Here is an 18,954-nt window from a genome sequence, read left to right as displayed (position 1 = left end):
ACTAAACTGTTGACAGCACCCCTGCGCGCTGGAGAAAGGAATAAAGGAGAGAGAGAGAGGAGGAGATGGAAACACATGGAGGTGAGATATTCTATATAGCTAATGGGAATGTGTCACCCAATTGATTAGGAAAATATTTTTGTTAAATCCCTATTACTAGGCTGAACAAAATCAAATACGAATTCAATAATTGTAGGCTAACTGTAAACCGCCCTGCACAATCAATGAACCAACAGCATGGCCTCGGGCTACATGTTCTCTCCCAGACTCATGGATCAACATTTAGAGCGTAGCATGAGGTAACCAGTCCAGCCAGTATGCATGATAATACAGTCCACACTAGAATGTGTTTCATTTTGGAGTATAGGCGAGACCAATGTATGTACCAAAGACACCTTCAATCACTTTGTTTTATGTTTCTCTGCCATCCGTAATAGACTAGATATTGTATAATGGCACAATCCTCATTTTAATTCTGTTTAGTGTTTCCCGGCTCACAGGCTGTACTATGCATATGGGTGATTTGAATGAATCATCACCTTAGAAATTGCTGTCCATTTCACTGTGTTAGACTTTGAAACAACATCCACAATGACCCTGTTTTACACTGTTTCAACCTGCTGTTGAAATGGATCATCACAGTGAGGTGAGTTTTAAAAGCATGATGCTGTTTTGATGATAAGTGTTGGACCTGCCTAACAGGCTACAGGGAGGGAGACAGTAGACCTGTCTGACAAGCTACAGGGAGGGAGACAGTAGACCTGTCTGACAGGCTACAGGGAGGGAGACAATAGACCTGCCTAACAGGCTACAGGGAGGGAGACAATAGACCTGCCTAACAGGCTACAGGGGGGGAGACAGTAGACCTGTCTGACAAGCTACAGGGAGGGAGACAATAGACCTGTCTGACAGGCTACAGGGAGGGAGACAGTAGACCTGTCTGACAGGCTACATGGAGGGAGACAATAGACCTGCCTAACAGGCTACAGGGAGGGAGACAGTAGACCTGTCTGACAGGCTACAGGGAGGGAGACAGTAGACCTGTCTGACAAGCTACAGGGAGGGAGACAGTAGACCTGTCTGACAGGCTACAGGGAGGGAGACAATAGACCTGCCTAACAGGCTACAGGGAGGGAGACAATAGACCTGCCTAACAGGCTACAGGGGGGGAGACAGTAGACCTGTCTGACAAGCTACAGGGAGGGAGACAGTAGACCTGTCTGACAGGCTACATGGAGGGAGACAATAGACCTGTCTGACAGGCTACAGGGAGGGAGACAATAGACCTGCCTAACAGGCTACAGGGAGGGAGACAGTAGACCTGTCTGACAAGCTACAGGGAGGGAGACAGTAGACCTGTCTGACAGGCTACAGGGAGGGAGACAATAGACCTGCCTAACAGGCTACAGCGAGGGAGACAGTAGACCTGTCTGACAGGCTACAGGGGGGGAGACAGTAGACCTGTCTGACAGGCTACAGGGAATGAGACAGCAGACCTGTCTGACATGCTAAAGGTAGGGAGACAATAGACCTGTCTGACAGGCTACATGGAGGGAGACAATAGACCTGTCTGACAGGCTACAGGGAGGGAGACAGTAGACCTGTCTGACAGGCTACAGGGAGGGAGACAGTAGACCTGTCTGACAGGCTACAGGGAGAGAGACAGTAGACCTGTCTGACAGGCTACAGGGAGAGAGACAGTAGACCTGTCTGACAGGCTACAGCAGCACAGATCAGTTAAGACCAGTAGCCGCCTTTAAGACCCAGGCACAAAGAGAAGAGGAGGAGGAAACTGCGGGAAACACCCACTGAGGGTAGGAGGGGTTACCAGTCAACTGCCTGCGAACTTGCCTCACCGAGCCAATGCTGTTGTTGTGTTTTTATCAATTCACTGTGAAATAGCACATCATTAGCTTGGTTACGAGTATGTTTAGCTATCCTTCCACCTCTTGTCATTCTAAACATCTGTGTCATGCAGTATGTCACAGAGTACAAGGAGTGGAATGTTAGCTAAACAGATTGGTACCCAGGCTAGCACATCACAAGGCTCCCTGGAATGTCTCCCTGCATCTCCTATCCAGCTTAAAGTCACACACATGATTCAAACAGGATATTAGGATTCAAGTTCTAGCTCAAGAACTCATAGATGAGTGTCATGCTTGATTAAATGCTACCACTTAAGGTGAGCAGACACACACACACACACACACACAGAGATAGACACACACACACACAGAGATAGACACACACACACGCACAGCCACACCAAGATGCACGTAACTCCATTGGAAGGAGGGCTTTCATTTTTAATGCAGGGTCAGGGTCTCTCGGCGAATAACCACTTAGATAAATTGTGTGTGTGTGTGTGTGTGTGTGTGTGTGCGTGCGTGCGTGTGACCGTGTGTATGTGTGCTCACTCACGAGCGTGTGCATGCAAGCGTGTGTGTGCGTGTGCGCGTTTGTGTGCGTCAGTCTGTATGAACACGTCCGTGTCATCCCCGGCGCTCCTGTGACATTTCCAGTGGGATATTTCAGTTCCTGCCGTCTGGGTTTGTGCTAACACAATTACAGCAGGCTAATGAACAGAGCACCCAGATAAAGTACCCGCCACGCACACTTCCGCTCAGCATTTCAATCTCCTTTAAAGGCTACATTTGCATCTTTAATATAAATGAAATCCCTCATTAATGTGCAGATGGCTGATCAGATGTGAGCAGGGTGGCAGTTAGCCTAGTGCTTAGAGTGTTGGGCCAGTAATCGAAAGGTCGCTGGTTCCAATACCCGAGCCGTCAAACCTGTCAATGTGCCCTTTTGCGCGGCACTTAACCCTAATTTGCTCCAGAGGCGCTGTGCTACTCTGCCTGACCCTGTAAAACAACACATTCCACTGCACCTATCCAGTGTATGTGACAATAAAACATCTAATATTATTTTATATTTTTATATTCAAATTGACACCATTTGCCCTCCCTCTTTCCCCTGCACTGCCCTCTGAACTTTGACTCTGTGCCCATGTATTAGACATGCTTGCTTTCAAAGGACCAGTAAAGAGATTAAACTAATACAGAACAATAGCTGGGTGGCATTCAACAGGACGCATCCATTTTGAAAAGTACATTTTCACAAAGCCATTCTACCCACAAGTCCATTCTCTGTATAAAGCCATAAGCAAACAAGATAAAAATGCTCATCCAGCAGCCGTACTCCTAGTGGCCGGTGACGTTAATGCAGGCAAACTTAAATCCGTTTTACCTCATTTCTACCAGCATGTCACATGTGCAACCAGAGGAAAAAAAGACCACCTTTACTCCACACACAGAAACGCATACAAAGCTCTGACGCTCGAGGGATGTGGCAGGGCTTGCAAACTATTACGGACTACGAAGGGAAACTCAGCCGCAAGCTGCCCAAAGACACGAGGCTACCAGACAAGTTAAATGCCTTTTATGTTCGCTTCAGGGCAAGAAACACAGAACCATGCATGAGAGCACCAGCTGTTCTGGACGACTGTGTGATCATGCTCTCCGTAGCCGATGTGAGCAAGACCTTTAAAGAGGTCAACATTCACAAGGACGAGGGGCCAGACGGATTACCAGGACGTGTACTCAGAGCTTGCACGGACCAACTGGCAAGTATCTTCACGGACATTTTCAACCTGTCCCTGACCGACTCTGTAATACCTACATGTTTCAAGCAGACCACCATAGTCCCTGTGCCCAAGAATGCGAAGGTACAGTAACTTGCCTAAATGACTATCGCCCCATAGTACTCATGTCAGAAGCCATGAAGTGCTTTGAAAGGCTGGTCATGGCTCACATCAACACCATCAACACCATCATCCCGGAAACCATAGACCCACTCCAATTCACATACCGCCCCAACAGATCAACAGATTAGGTAATCTCAATCGCACTCCACACTGCCCTCTCCTACCTGGACAAAAGGAACACCAATTTCAGAATACTTTTCATTGACTACATACAGCTCAGTGTTCAACAACATAGTGCCTACAAAGCTCATCACTAAGCTAAGGACCCTTTTCTCCCAAGTGGCGCAGTGGTCTAAGGCACTGCATCTCAGTACCTGCTGCATCACTACAGACACTCTGGTTCAAATCCAGGCTGTATCACAACCGGCCGTGTTTGGGAGTCCCATCGGGCGGCACACAATTGGCCCAGAGTTGTCCGGGTTTGGCCAGTGTAAGCAGTCATTGTAAATATATAAAACATCTAAATTGGCTTGCCTAGTTAAATAAAGGTCAAATAAAAATGTTTAAAAAATCCCTCTGGATCTGGACTTCCTGATGGGCCACCCCCAGGTGGTGAGGGTAGGCAACAAAACATCTGCTATGCTGATCCTCAACACCAGTGCCCCTCAGGGGTGTGGGCTTAGTCCCCACCTGTAATCCCATGTTCACCCATCACTGCGTGGCCAAGCATGACTCCAACACCATCATTAAGTTTGCCAATGACACAACAGTGTTAAGGAGCCTTTTGGACCTAGACTTGATGCTCCGGTACCGCTGATGACCGCAATAATGAGATTGTATACGGAGGACTGCCAGGTCTCTGACGGACTGTGGTGCCAGGACAACAACATCTCCCTCAATGTGAGGAAAGTGATCGTGGACGACAGGAAAAGAAGGGCCGAACAGGCTCCCATTAACATCACAGGGCCGTAGTGGAGCGGATCGAGAGTTTCAAGTTCCTTGGTGTCCACATCACCAACAAACTCTCATGGTCCAAACACACTGAGACAGTTGTGAAGAGGGCACGACAACACCTTTTCCCCCACAGGAGACTGAAAAGAATTGGCATGGGTCCCCAGATCCTCAAAAGGTTTGACAGCTGCACCATCGAGAGCATCCTGACCGGTTGCATCGCCGCCTGGTATGGCAACTGCTCGGCATCTGACTGTAAGGTGCTACAGAGGGTAGTGCGTACGGCCCAGTACATCACTGGGGCCAAGCTTCCTGCCATCCAGGACCTATATACTAGGCGGTGTCTGAAGAAAATTGTCAAAGACTCCAGTCACCCAAGTTCTTTCTGTTACCGCACGGCAAGCGGTACCGGAGCGTCAAGTCTAAGTCCAAAAGGCTCCTTAACAGCTTCTACCCCCAAGCTATAAGACTGCTGAACAATTAATCAAACGGTCACCCAGACTATTTACATTGACCCCCCCCCCTTTGTTTTTACACTGCTGCTACTTGCTGTTTAATATCTTTGCATAGTCACTCTACTCCTACCTACATGGTTTGATTTGATTTTCCATCTAGTAGAAATGTGCTATTGTGACAGTGATTGACCATAGTGGATCCAAATTAAGATTCCAGAAATAGAAGATTCCACTGTGGAGGTTTATAGGGGAATGCTTCAGGGCTCTCTCGCACGGGGCAGCTCTAGCCCCGTTATCTGCCGGAAAACTGGGTCTGGCTGTGGATGTGGTTCTGATTAGTGCGGCTAGGGCCTGAAAGCGTTCCAGACATGCACGGCCAGAGCCAGGGGAATATGGGATAGGGTTAGCACGGCTCCCCGCCTTATTACGCTTTATACAAGCGATGACAGCACACACCTGTTTCCTTACTGACCCCCGTACCCCCTACCATCCCTAGAGGAATTACACTCTATTGGAGTGAGATGGGCGTTGGAGGAGGGGGGTTGATCTCTGTCAGGTTGGTAGCCACTGGTATGTGGTAAAGGCCGGTGATTCAGGCAATTCATCCAATCAAGCAATTAAGTAATTCAGCACACCTCTGAAATATAAACAGCCGTGGCCCACTTGGGAAAATAAGCCTGGATATTATAGCCTTCTGTCTGGGTCTATACCACACTAATGTACTGGCACTCATTTAACATGTAGGATCCGGTTATAATACCACATTACTACAGGAATTTAGTAGTATCTACTCCAGTGAATGAGTACTTAGGGGGAGAGATGAAGGGATGCAGAAACAGACACCGTGATTTTCCGGCTCCACCAGCATCCCAACTCTCCACAGCACTCTGTTTGTGAGTTGGAGTAGTACATACACACCCCCACTAATCAGCAAACACTCAGGAAACTCGCAACAAAAACAGTTTTTGACGTAAACCAACATAGCATTCCCTAAGTCTCTATACTGCCGTGTTAGTTGTACACAAATACACAACAGCATTCGTTTGGTTGTAACAGTTTATGAGAACGCCCTCCTGTTACTTAGTAGGGGACGTGATATAGGGATGTATTGGAGGCCCTGACTCAAACAGAGAGCCAGAGCTATTCCTCCTGGCCTGCTCTCTCTTCCTCACGGCCCAGAGGATCTCGACTCATCACTGGAGTCTCTCAGCCACGGACGACTCAACAGGAAATTGGGAAGAATGGCTGGGGAGTCGGCAAAGCTGGTTACGATTGGGAGAGGATTGACCCTAGGTAAACACTCCAAGCCAAACACACATGCACACACACAGACACAGTCATGTAAATGATATGGACTATACAGGAGCTGTGTGCAAACAGTCCCACTAATATGTGCACACATACACACACCAAACATCCGTCGTACTAGCTACCATCCCACAGTAAAACATATCGATCGCCCATGACTGGGACTGGGGGACATTCAGTCAGTCTTCCTAAAGACCACTATACAAAGGGGGTCATTGGGGCGTGAGAGCAGGGTCGTGTGAGAGGACTTGGCTTGCCCTGCTGTGGATCACACCCTGCATTACTCTGCATAGCTGTGTCTCCAAAGACCTTCTCTTATCAGGCCTGGGGTTAGCAGGCTGATACAGAGCTGTATATGTAACAACCAACACTACTTCATCCCCAACTTGAGATGGGATCACACTGTCAAATCACTCTGGGACCAAGGTGAGTGGGACAAAGACATCAACTGTGCCTCAGTTACACACAGTTACACACAGTTACACACACGCACTACATCTGTCCCGGGTGTAAAGCTGTGTTTCTTCTTTCAGATAGTCATTAACAAATGCACAAAGATACACATACAAACACATACAAACACATACAAACACATACAAACACATACAAACACATACAAACACATACAAACACATACAAACACATACAAACACAAACAAACACATACAAACACATACAAACACAAATACACACCTAAAAAGAGCTCAAAAGGTTGCAAAGAGAGAAGTTTACATTTATTGACAGAAGTCTCTTAATTTCACTTTGTGGCCGTCTGAGTATCAACCAATTCATTTCTCTAAAAATCCCCTGGAGTGAGTGATGTGCTAAGCCCCCTGCTAAACTTAAAGCGAAAGCTTCTGCTCCACTGGTCATTGAGCCCAGAACCACTGGAGGGATTTGTAAGGCTAACAGCTGTTTGGGCTGTGGCTGGGGGGTTGTCATGACTAACAGTCCTCCCCTCATCATCGTCATCCTGCTATGCTATACTAGAGAAACACTGCAGTTAGTTCCTTCACAAATAAGCCATTTGTGATTTTTTTTTCAACTGTAACCAGGGGGAAAACATCTGACGATTATCAGCCCAGTTCCACTGTAATGTGATTGAGGTCTAATGTGGCAGTAGGTGATCAACTGAAATGCATGTGTAAATAAACACACAAGCGCAAACACATTCGGAAACCGACTCCCATGCCAAGGCAGCCTGAGGCACACAGCTGGTCTGTTCTCCTTCTCCCCTGAACTGTGATAGTTAGCAGGGAAACATGTGAATAGAATCTCATCATGGGGAAGGTATGTGAACCCTGACCCCTGCCCGCGACCCACAGCAGGTCAGGTTCCTCCATGCGCTGCCAGGATAATCATTTCCATAGTAGGCCATTGGGACCACCAGAGAGAGGGTGAGGGGAGAAGAGGGCTTCAAAGCCGGCTGGGTAACGATTGCACACGCCAGGTCTGTTAAAGGAATCATAAAGGAATCACGCTGCCGATGTTCCACAGAACAGGCCATGTTTCTCAGCCCATGTCTCCCTCCTTCTCCTCCTCCCCCTCCACCTCCACACCGCCGCTTGCTAGCTTCTCTCCAAATCATGACCAAGCAGCACATGTTACAGGAACACAGAACACTGCCTGGCTAGAGCACTGCATCCCTGTACGTCATAGCAACACCAGCTAGCTACTAGACTAGAGCACTGCATCCCTGTATGTCATAGCAACACCAGCTAGCTACTAGACTAGAGCACTGCATCCCTGTATGTCATAGCAACACCAGCTAGCTACTAGACTAGAGCACTGCATCCCTGTATGTCATAGCAACACCAGCTAGCTACTAGACTGTGCATCCCTGTACGTCATAGCAACACCAGCTAGCTACTAGACTAGAGCACTGCATCCCTGTATGTCATAGCAACACCAGCTAGCTACTAGACTAGAGCACTGCATCCCTGTACGTCATAGCAACACCAGCTAGCTACTAGACTAGAGCACTGCATCCCTGTACGTCATAGCAACACCAGCTAGCTACTAGACTAGAGCACTGCATCCCTGTATGTCATAGCAACACCAGCTAGCTACTAGACTAGAGCACTGCATCCCTGTATGTCATAGCAACACCAGCTAGCTACTAGACTAGAGCACTGCATCCCTGTACGTCATAGCAACACCAGCTAGCTACTAGACTAGAGCACTGCATCCCTGTACGTCATAGCAACACCAGCTAGCTACTAGACTAGAGCACTGCAAACCCTGTACGTCATAGCAACACCAGCTAGCTACTAGACTAGAGCACTGCATCCCTGTACGTCATAGCAACACCAGCTAGCTACTAGACTAGAGCACTGCATCCCTGTACGTCATAGCAACACCAGCAAGCTACTAGAAAAGAGCCCTGCATCCCTGTACGTCATAGCAACACCAGCTAGCCACTAGACTAGAGCACTGCATCCCTGTACGTCATAGCAACACCAGCTAGCTACTAGACTAGAGCACTGCATCCCTGTATGTCATAGCAACACCAGCTAGCCACTAGACTAGAGCACTGCATCCCTGTACGTCATAGCAACACCAGCTAGCTACTAGACTAGAGCACTGCATCCCTGTACGTCATAGCAACACCAGCTAGCTACTAGACTAGAGCACTGCATCCCTGTATGTCATAGCAAGACCAGCTAGCCACTAGACTAGAGCACTGCATCCCTGTACGTCATAGCAACACCAGCTAGCTACTAGACTAGAGCACTGCACCGCTCAGCAACACAGTGGTATTGAAGAAGCGCTATTCATCCGTGAAGGCCTGGTAAGTTACAGGTCACCCAGCATGGTAACACTGAGAAATGCCACTCTTCACCCTGGCCTTTCATTTAACCCTTTCAAATCCCCACAGAGGGGGGTGCACTTTTCCACACATTCTTCTGGCGATGTGTGGTGTCCATCAGATGCATGGCACTAGGAGGTCTTCTGCTCTGACATGGAGAGGCAAGGATTACAAACCCTATGACTGCCTCAGGCCTTGTGACGTTAGGGAGCAGTGATCACCGTGATACATCAGGAGGAGCAGGACAAGGACATGAATAATGAGTTAAACAAAGGGAGAAGGGAAATATCCTTTCCCTGGCATGTAGTGGTCTGTAGTATAGCCCTCCCCTCCCAGAGAGATCAATAAGCTCATTCAAATCCTTTAATGGGGTATTAATTAGGAGATTACTGAACACCAGCCTGCACTTCACCCCTCCTCTGTCTGCACTCAGTGGAGACCACTGTCTCAGGACAGGACTGCATCAGGCCCCGAACTCAACCCCAGCTCCCAAACTGATGGTGCTATGTCAGTATAGACCTCGGTCAGAAGACATGACATGACAGCTGGACCAGAACTCAACCACAACTCACCTCACACACCACTGGTCCAAAGTCAGTGGAGAACACTGACAGAGGACATGACCGCATCTGGACCAGAACTCAACCACAGCTCACACACAGCTGGTCCCATGTCACTTGAGCCTAAATAATGGCTTTGACAGGAGATAGGGTCATCACTTTTGATTTAAACAAAACCTTCCATACATATTTGCCAATGGAAGAAGTGGTAAGAAAGTTACTATTTGGACCTGAATGCCAAAACATTCAAATAAAATGCTCTTGGTCGCACACACCTAATTAGCAGATGTTATTGCGGGTGTAGTTGAATTAAGAAATATAGAAATATTTGGACGAGCAATGTCGGAGTCCGGGATGTATAGACAATATGGACAGTATATGGATAGAATATGTAGTATATCTGAAGGATGTGGCCACTCTCAGGAGATAAAGGTGCTCAAAGTTGAGCCATTTTGCATACCCCACCATACCATGAGACATCCATTCTTAATCACTGGAAAATACATTTAAGTTGAATTGTATTTTCTAATTACTGCCACTAAGATGGCCGCCAGTTCGCCCATCGTCAAATGTCAGCTTAAATGGTCATGTCAATTCTAGTATCTATATTTCTATGATTTCAATAGGTTTCCTATGGAGGATTGAGAGTATAATTTCAAAAAACAGATATTCCATTCAAGTCAACATTCTCTGATGTGTGGACCTCCAACCATCATTATGTTACCATTTAAACGTTTACATTTCAATTGTATTCCCATTTTAGTAAATGTATCAGCCAGAACATGACACCCACCCTTTAAGAGCATGTCGTGTCTCAACTGATGGCGGGCACAACATGAACACCTCAGATGATATAAAATAGGGTCTAAGCTACAACGTATGCGCATATGAAAAATATTAATGGACCTTTAAAGCGAAAAAAAATTATACTTCTTTTAATAAGCTTATAATTGATATCAATTTCAACCGTTTATCTTTTGCAGTGATAAAGACTCATAGTATGGTGGGATATGCAAAATTTTAAACTTTGAGCAGCTCTATCTCCTAAATGTTTTGGCATTCAGATCCAAAAAGTCACTTTCTGAGCACTTCTACAAACGGGCAAATATGTATGGAAGGTTTTGTTCAACTCAAAAGAGGCGCTGTCAAAAAGTGATTGAATTCAAATGGATGTACCAGATAGAGACCTTGACAAAGAGGCCACAGAGCTGTGAGAATGGTTAACAAGCTACCCCTCACCCCATTTCCCAGGGCCAAACCCCTTCTGAAGGCACCATCACTCCACACTTTCAGTGTTTTGATGACACCAGATGTCAGTCTCTTCAGCACTGAGGCAAACACCACAGGGGAGGAGGGACAATAGCCGTAGACGGACGGACGGACGGACGGACGGAGGGGAGGGAGGGAGGGAGGGAGGGAGGGAGGGAGGGAGGGAGGGAGGGAGGGAGGGAGGGAGGGAGGGAGGGAGGGAGGGAGGGAGGGAGGGTGTTGTTGCTGCTACATGTGAATCCTTGCGCCGATAAATAAATAAACACGTGCCGTTTCAGCCACAGGTGCTCCGGCAGGGGGTGAAATAGGGTCTCTTGACCCAGCTAAGAAAGGGCAGTGTTGTGCGAACACCCCCCTCTACTCTCCCCTCTCCTCCCTCAGAACCAGGGTCTGTCCTCCCTGTCCTGTCCCCACAGGGAGCTGATTTGTTGTGCTGGTGGTGTCCGTACGGCCGGGCTTTCCCAGTCCCCAGGGCCAGGCTCCTCCTGTGATTCCCTCTCTATTAGTCTTACATACAGCCCTGGCCTGCTGAATTATTACCATCCCTCGATACTCAGAGCAGCAGCTTGGTAATAGCCTTAATGCAGTATATAGGACAGGAGAGAGAAAATGACAAGAAATAATCTATATGTAATAGTAGTAAACGATCAACGCATAAGACAAAATGATGAGATTTTGTGAAGAATAAACTACTGACTTTGCTTTAGTTTCACATTGGGGAGGAATTTATAGCAGACTGTTGTGTGGGGGAAAAGACACACAAAGTGTAGATATACGCACACACACACAGTGTACTGTAGACACACACACACACACACAGTGTACTGTAGACGCACACACACACAGTGTGGTGGTGTTCTCATTAGGAACCCCGACCTGCCTAGAGCAAAGTCTCAGCTGAGATCCCTAAACAAACACTCTTCAAAACACATTTGGGGAAGAAAAAAACAGCATTCGCCGGGAAATGTGTTAAGTGAATTCATCTCCATGCATTTCTACAGCCTTCTCTCACAGAATGCTACAACAGCACATCTGGTAGAGCAAAGTAACAAAAGCCTGTGATAGGTCACGGCGACAGCAGGCAACAGATGGTAGAGTGTGTGATGGCCTGGACCTACGGGCTGAGAGATATGCTGATGTTGAAAAAGAGATGGGTCCTGGAGTACGGGGGTGCAAAGCTTTCGAAGTTCCTTCCCACCAGGTCCGACGCACCTGAGCTAAACAGGGTGTCCTACTGGCCTTAAGGCCTCAGTACCCAGAACAGTCTTTGTGTTGCTATACAGAGCCAACAGCAGGGCAAGTTAGGTTACTATACCAGATAAGAACACTGAGCCCTGATAAGGCAAGCACTATGTTACCAAACCACTGCAAAGTAATTTTAATTATTGGGTGAGTGTAATAATAACTTACACTTAGAGGGCCGTGTGCTCATAGACACACACACACAAACACACACTGTCACGTTTGTCTTTGACTAAGCACTCAACAGAATGAGGTGGACCAGCCAGTGTCCTGATCAGGAGGAGTGCTATGCATGCAGACTAAGAAGTTCCCAGGCTCCTGCCCAGACTGTCAATATCATTGTCACCGTCAGACTCGTCATCCCAGGAAAGCCCTTCCTCCCCTCTCCTCTCTGCTGCAAGCCAGCGAAAACCGTGGATCAGATGTGTCTCACATCTATGTGCCGAAAAAACACCAGTCTAACTTTGGCCATGGCTCAGGGCTACAAATATAATCCTCACCCACCATGATTATTCCTTGTGTTATTGTTTTTGTATTTGTTCAACTATTTCTCTATTTTTCTCTCTGCATTTTTGGGACTGGCCCGTAAGTAAGCATTTCACTGTCTGTATACGCCTGTTGTTTACGAAGAATGTGACAAATACAATTGGATTTGATTTGAATTGTGAAGGATGATGTGTGGATGGTGATGTGTTGGTGTGTGCATATTATCACGATCCTTGCTGTAGGTGCTGATACGATATGTATTGCAATTCTCACGATCCTGTAAGTATTGCGATTCGATACTGTGATTTTATTGCGATTCGCTGTTTCAAACATATTGCTCACCATATGTCTACTGCAGAGGGACAGGAGAGAGCCATGAGAAAATGAGTTTTGATCAGTCATGGAAATAAAAGTGCTGAAAACGTATTGGCTCCCTATTTAAAAAGATGATGGAGAACAAGCTATGAAAGAAAAATACTATTTTGGTGCAGGTACAGCCAACTAGAGCAAAAAGTAATATATTATTGCAATATGTGTCTGAATCTCTCAATCTAGCCGTAAGACAGACATTCCTAATTCACAGGATAAAAAAACTTTTAAAAGTATTTTCATAAAAATGTTATTATGTGGTTGTTCCAGAAACGCCTTCTTGAACATGTGAACTTTCATGCGTCTTAATAGCAAACTCGTAGGTGATCTGTAAATATGAATACAAATTAAAGTATGAGCCTAGTTCATTTCTCACAGAGAAACTAAGGATTTTTCCTGGCTAGCCTTGAGATAATAGAGGGGATGAGATAATGGAGGGGATGGTCATGCCGTGAGATAGGTCCTGATTTGTCTGCCATGCCACATAATGGAGTCTTCTCCGATCAGTGAATACTGCAGATCATTTTTTAAAGATAATAGCAATGGACAACTGCAAACATGTTTCTATAGTTCTCAACAACATTGCTCCCCTGAACTGAACTGCCGCTATAGAGAAAGCTCAGTGGGAGTAGGTTGTGATGGACTACATTCTGGAGGACGATGGGCTCCACCTGTACCCGAATACCCGAGACCCGATCCAGAATTCTAAATGATATCACAGGTCTGTGTCGGAAATGATTGTCACGGGTCTCGGGTATGTGTAATTTTAACGGACTTGTCCGGAAGGACCCATACAGATCAGAATGTGACTCCTGCAGTAGAGAGAGAAAGATACATTTGATCATTTATGCTGCTGCTCTTTGCTTTTCACGAGAGTCGCGCGTGTAGCTTGTTGTTGTTGTTGGCCAATCATCAAGAGGCAAATAGGCAAAAGTTAGAAGATTATCTAATCAATGGAAGGTGGAATTAAAATGATGGAATGGAAAGAGAAGGATAGGCTACAACGACCAAGAGCCAAAATATTCTGAATGGAGTTGTTGTTATTTGTAACTGTGTCGGTTGAGTGCATGCAGCCTCAATAAGTTGCTTGGTTTCTAACGCCAGCTAACATTATACATTGTATCTCATTTAGTCAGAAATATGTTTGTAGTGTTAGTTGTTAGCTAGCTGGTTGGTTAGCTTTACCTGCATATTAATACTGCATAATTTCCTGCATGTTGGGGATTTTCTGGCACTTGTCTAGAAGGTGGAACAACATGTTTTTCGAAATTTCAAATAAGCATAACTTTCATGTTTCCCCAAACTGCAGTGTATAATATACAATTCTGAAGCTTTGAGCCTGTAATTTTATAAAATGTACAAAAAGCCAATCTTGGAAATGGCACATAAGACTAAAATGGGAAATATGTTGTCACATTTGTCGATAAAAAAAATATTTAAAACAATCATAAAAAATGATACCCCCCCCATCACTAATACTGCCAGGGGTTTATTACTCCAATAATGTGGTATGGGCCCATCCTCTTCAAGTCAGGTGTACTGTATGGATAACAACCAAAACACATGTACAGTATTTACACATATAGGAGCTTTTGAGGAATTATGTTTACTCCTGACAAAAACGTGCAGGCCGTCCAATAGATATTCAAATTGAATTTGAGAAAACAAACGGCATATTTACTGTGGCAAAAATCAAATGGAATACTAATCACTGAGTTAGAGCCCATGTTCTTCACAGAAGACCGTGACTTTGATAACATTGAATACGTCTGCCTCCTCCATTTTCTTCACCTGTCATTTTCCCCCAAAAAAATGTAGAAGAGAAACTATTTCAATCTCTGTCCCTTTGATCTAGGTGCCCTTTTCCAGCGGAGCTAGCTTCAAAACATTTCAGACATAAAAGCTCCACTATCCCTGACAGACCAGAGCCTTGAAAGAGAGGATAGGAAAAAGTAGAGGACAAAAATACCGAAGAATAGTTTGTTATTACTGAAATGAATAGAGTCTACTGCAATAACAAAACATTTCAAATAGGTAAAAATAAGACTTTCAACGAATCAACAATTACATGGATTCACTAATTGAAACAGAAGTGATAGGGTTTATCACTCTGGGATGTTGTCCATACACACCTGGGGAAAATAGCATTTTGTTCCTTTGGAACAGTTTGGAACTTTGAGACACAGATAGATGCACTGAGTGATGTGGCAGTGGCCTGTTTAGGGTGGGAGCTGTCAGGGACAATCATTCCACATAACATATCTCCCTGTCATTCAAGCAGATAAGGGCCATAAAGGTCCGATTCAAATGCTTACTTCTACCATACTGTTCTGTTTGACATCATCTATGACTGTATTTTATACAAAATAATTGCCTACAGGCGCCGATTCGAGGACACAGAAATGCACGGTGACTGGCATTCCATACTAAGTGGGGTATTCATGGCCCAAAAGCTGGCAGGTGGCGATATTGATCTGGTACTGATCGTTTCGTCTTACCATCCAAACGCATTGTATGCACCCCGCAATGCACTTGTATCCTCCATGGACTGGTTCGTACCTAAAACATTCTCCATTCAGGCTGCAATGGCGTCCATTTCCTCCTTAACTTGATTTAATGGTGAGAAGACGGAAACAGTTTTGTAAAATATGCTTACTTTCTTTATGAAACACCATTTTCCACCACCATGCTAGTGGCTAATGACACTTCCTGACGTGGCACCCTGTGTTCAGCCAGGGGTAACACTTCAATCACACCGACAGCATCATTGCATTATGGTACACCAAAAGTACGTTCATTTCTCATGGAACCCTGCGTTTGCCTTGCAGCATTGCGTTGCACAGGCAGTTGCAGTGCGTTCTGTGTGGTGCATATGTTGGATTTATCCAATGTACGCATCAAATTGTATGGCTTGACAGAAATGGTAGCTGAAGGTGAATGTTAAACTTTTGTTGCACACATATCCAGATGATGCTGCGTTCCATTTTGCATAATGTTGCTGTCAGTGTGATCAATGCATAAACAACAGACTGCTGCAACCTGATTGGCCAAATGCAATATTCAACATTTCAAAAAAATACATGTTTTTACAATATGCAACATTGGAGACTAGCATTCCTAGCCATTAGCCACTTTAGCATGGTGGTGGGAAATTGTGTTTCACAAAGTATGCATATTTTACCCATGTCTGCCTTCTTGCCATTAAATGTACTTAATGAGAAAACAGACGCCTTTGCAGCCTAAATGGAGAATGTTTTAGGTATGAACCGGTCAACATGGGACACGAGTCTATTGCCGGCTGCATACAATGTGTTTGGATGGTAAAATGGAAAGACTCAATATCGCCATCTGCCGCCTTTGGGCCAGGGTATTCATGGCCTCTCATTTAAATGTCTTATTTTGGCCTGCGCGTGGCTTGTCCCACTGTCCACTGATAAACTATGTGTTTATGTGACCCACATTTTTCAGATGACATGCATGCTGAGCACATATTGCACTGAGTGCATGAGAAAAGCAAATTAACAGACATGCAGTCCAGATTTAAAGCAAAAATAAGACAAATGTATGGAGCCTTTATAGTATAAACTACTGTAGCTAAGGAATGACTCCAGCGTCCATATGATATTCAAATAACTCCCGATTGTAAAACGTCTTATCATATATGGCTATGGCTACTGTAGCCTATGAATTACGGTTTGGTCTCAGTTGATATGGCCAGACATTTTTCCTCCACAAAGGAGATGCAAAGGGAAACAAAATAAAGATTGCCTTAGGGCAGCCAAACATGAGCGCGGGAACCATGACACAAAGCCCCCAGTGAGCGCCCCCCAAAACAATATCACTCACCGTTAGTTGATTCATAACGCAAGTAGGGGTCTAAATCAACCAGATTTCCCCACTGTTACAATAGGGATACATGCCTGTTGTATTACGTCGCTAGGCTATCAAATCAAACAGCAAGATGAGCGCGATGAAAGCTAACAGATGTCTGCAAAAATGAAATCAATATATTTAAGTGGACCCATTTGTAATTATTGAAAATTGTGGAAGAATAGCCTAAACGGTTCGCACATCTAGTGATTGCTTCTTAGCCTGTCATCCACATTATGCTATTTATGAGTAGCAAGACCACACACCAATGTGTAGACTAAATAAAACTTGGATGGTAGTCTATGAAGTGGCCCTCAAATTCTCCAATAAGGCCCCCATAATAAATAAAAAATTGTGACCGTTTGGTTACGCATAAAAATACATTCGCATCCCTTTAATCATATAGCCTATCGATAGGATAGAAAAGCCTAATAAAAACGTACTTGCATATAATACTTATATGTCTACCAATGGTGCATACCCTGTGGTTGTGTGAATAACATCACCGCCAGCACCGCATGCATGTAGGCTACAAATCTAAACACACTGCGATAGGGAATCCTAACAAAAGCGGGACATCACCAAAATGGTTAATCCCCTAGATAAATTCGGAAATAAAAGGAATCACACTCCAAGAGAAATCTGAAAGCCACGCTGATGTCTGAACATGAATATGCATTGTGGGCAAAAAAATCCGATCGCCTAAATGCGGAGTCTAAAGTGGAGGTTATATACGAGCTTCTTCCAACACGTTCCAGCATAGTCATACCACTTTTATCCGATTTTCTCGGCATCGAAATGAAATGCATAGGCTGCATCCAACAGTCATCCCCAAACCAATCGTCACCTACGCATTCTGTGTAAAAACAAATATATCCGATTACATTAAAGTGCATGTTGATGCGACATTAAAATAATGGTATATCCAACTGCGTCAAGACATGTCAAAGCTTCTGAAATTACTTCAATAAATTGCCATTTACGGCTTTATTTTTCTCCAGGCAATGACACAGTGGCAAGCTCTATGTGTGCAAGTTATGGAGTTGAAAATGAAATTGAATTTTCTATTCTCCTTTTCTATTCTCCTGCAGTGATCTGCACACATTCTGCATGTAAGAGAACGCCCCAGCTATGTAGCCTTCACACGGCTGCTTGACACCTACTTATGTCCATTCGTAACCGGTCTACTTTACCAACTTGCCAATCATATCAAATAGGGCGTTCAATTATTTCGCCAAACAATGTGGTCTGCCCAAACCTGAATAGGCTGAGGGAACGCAGATAGCCTAATTGAACCTAAAGGATTCCCTCAAACCGCATTCATTGAGTCCTCGGTTGCCTATCCGAATTATATTAATACTACGACACAGGGAATAGAAACAGCCGTGGAGAGACATCCGGGGAGAGAGAAGGAATGTCAGTCCCTCAATCGAGCCACAAACTAAGCTACAAATGACACTGTAATAACCACGTTATAAGTGAAGTTGCAGCAGAAAAGTTTTTGCTCTACTTACGAATAATTGTGATCTTGGGGTTTGTTTTCTTCAGCATGGTTAAAATATTAAACTTGAAGGCATTTCCACGACTGTCACGATTCTCGCCCAAAAGCTCCGCGTTCCGAGTCTTGAGCTTCTCACAGCATGAATGGAGTGGTATGCGGTCTGAGCTCGCAATAGCAAGTAAAAGCCTTGTTCTGAGCGGTATGAATGCTCGCTGCCGCTGTCTGCTTGGTCGCGTCGCCGCCTACCGCGTGTAGGTGGCAGCGTTGGGCACGGTAGTGGCCTCTGCATTTGACTTGGTGACAGCTCTGTTATAAGGGCAACGTCGTCAGTCAGACTTCTTTCCAAACACGGATTGATTGAAGGTCATTTTTTATCATGAAGTTTAATCATTCCAACATAATAGGCCCAGACTAAACTTGGGTCT

At 45.2% G+C, this 18,954-nt stretch overlaps 1 protein-coding gene across 2 annotated transcripts in view; it reads right to left on the bottom strand.

Moving 5' to 3' along the window:
* The window catches only part of LOC112221539 (plexin-A1-like), a 340,982-nt gene extending 322,279 nt beyond the window's left edge, over positions 1-18,703 (bottom strand). For both annotated transcript variants that reach the window (XM_042303888.1, XM_042303889.1), the window contains exon 1: positions 18,543-18,703. The gene's annotated coding sequence lies outside the window, so the exon portion shown is untranslated. The remainder of the gene's footprint in view (positions 1-18,542) is intronic.
* Positions 18,704-18,954: the final 251 nt, after the last annotated feature.

The sequence above is a fragment of the Oncorhynchus tshawytscha genome, linkage group LG22 (assembly GCF_018296145.1).
Source record: "Oncorhynchus tshawytscha isolate Ot180627B linkage group LG22, Otsh_v2.0, whole genome shotgun sequence".
In the NCBI taxonomy this organism is placed as follows: Eukaryota; Metazoa; Chordata; class Actinopteri; order Salmoniformes; family Salmonidae; genus Oncorhynchus; species Oncorhynchus tshawytscha.
This window is presented reverse-complemented; position numbering and strand designations above follow the sequence as displayed.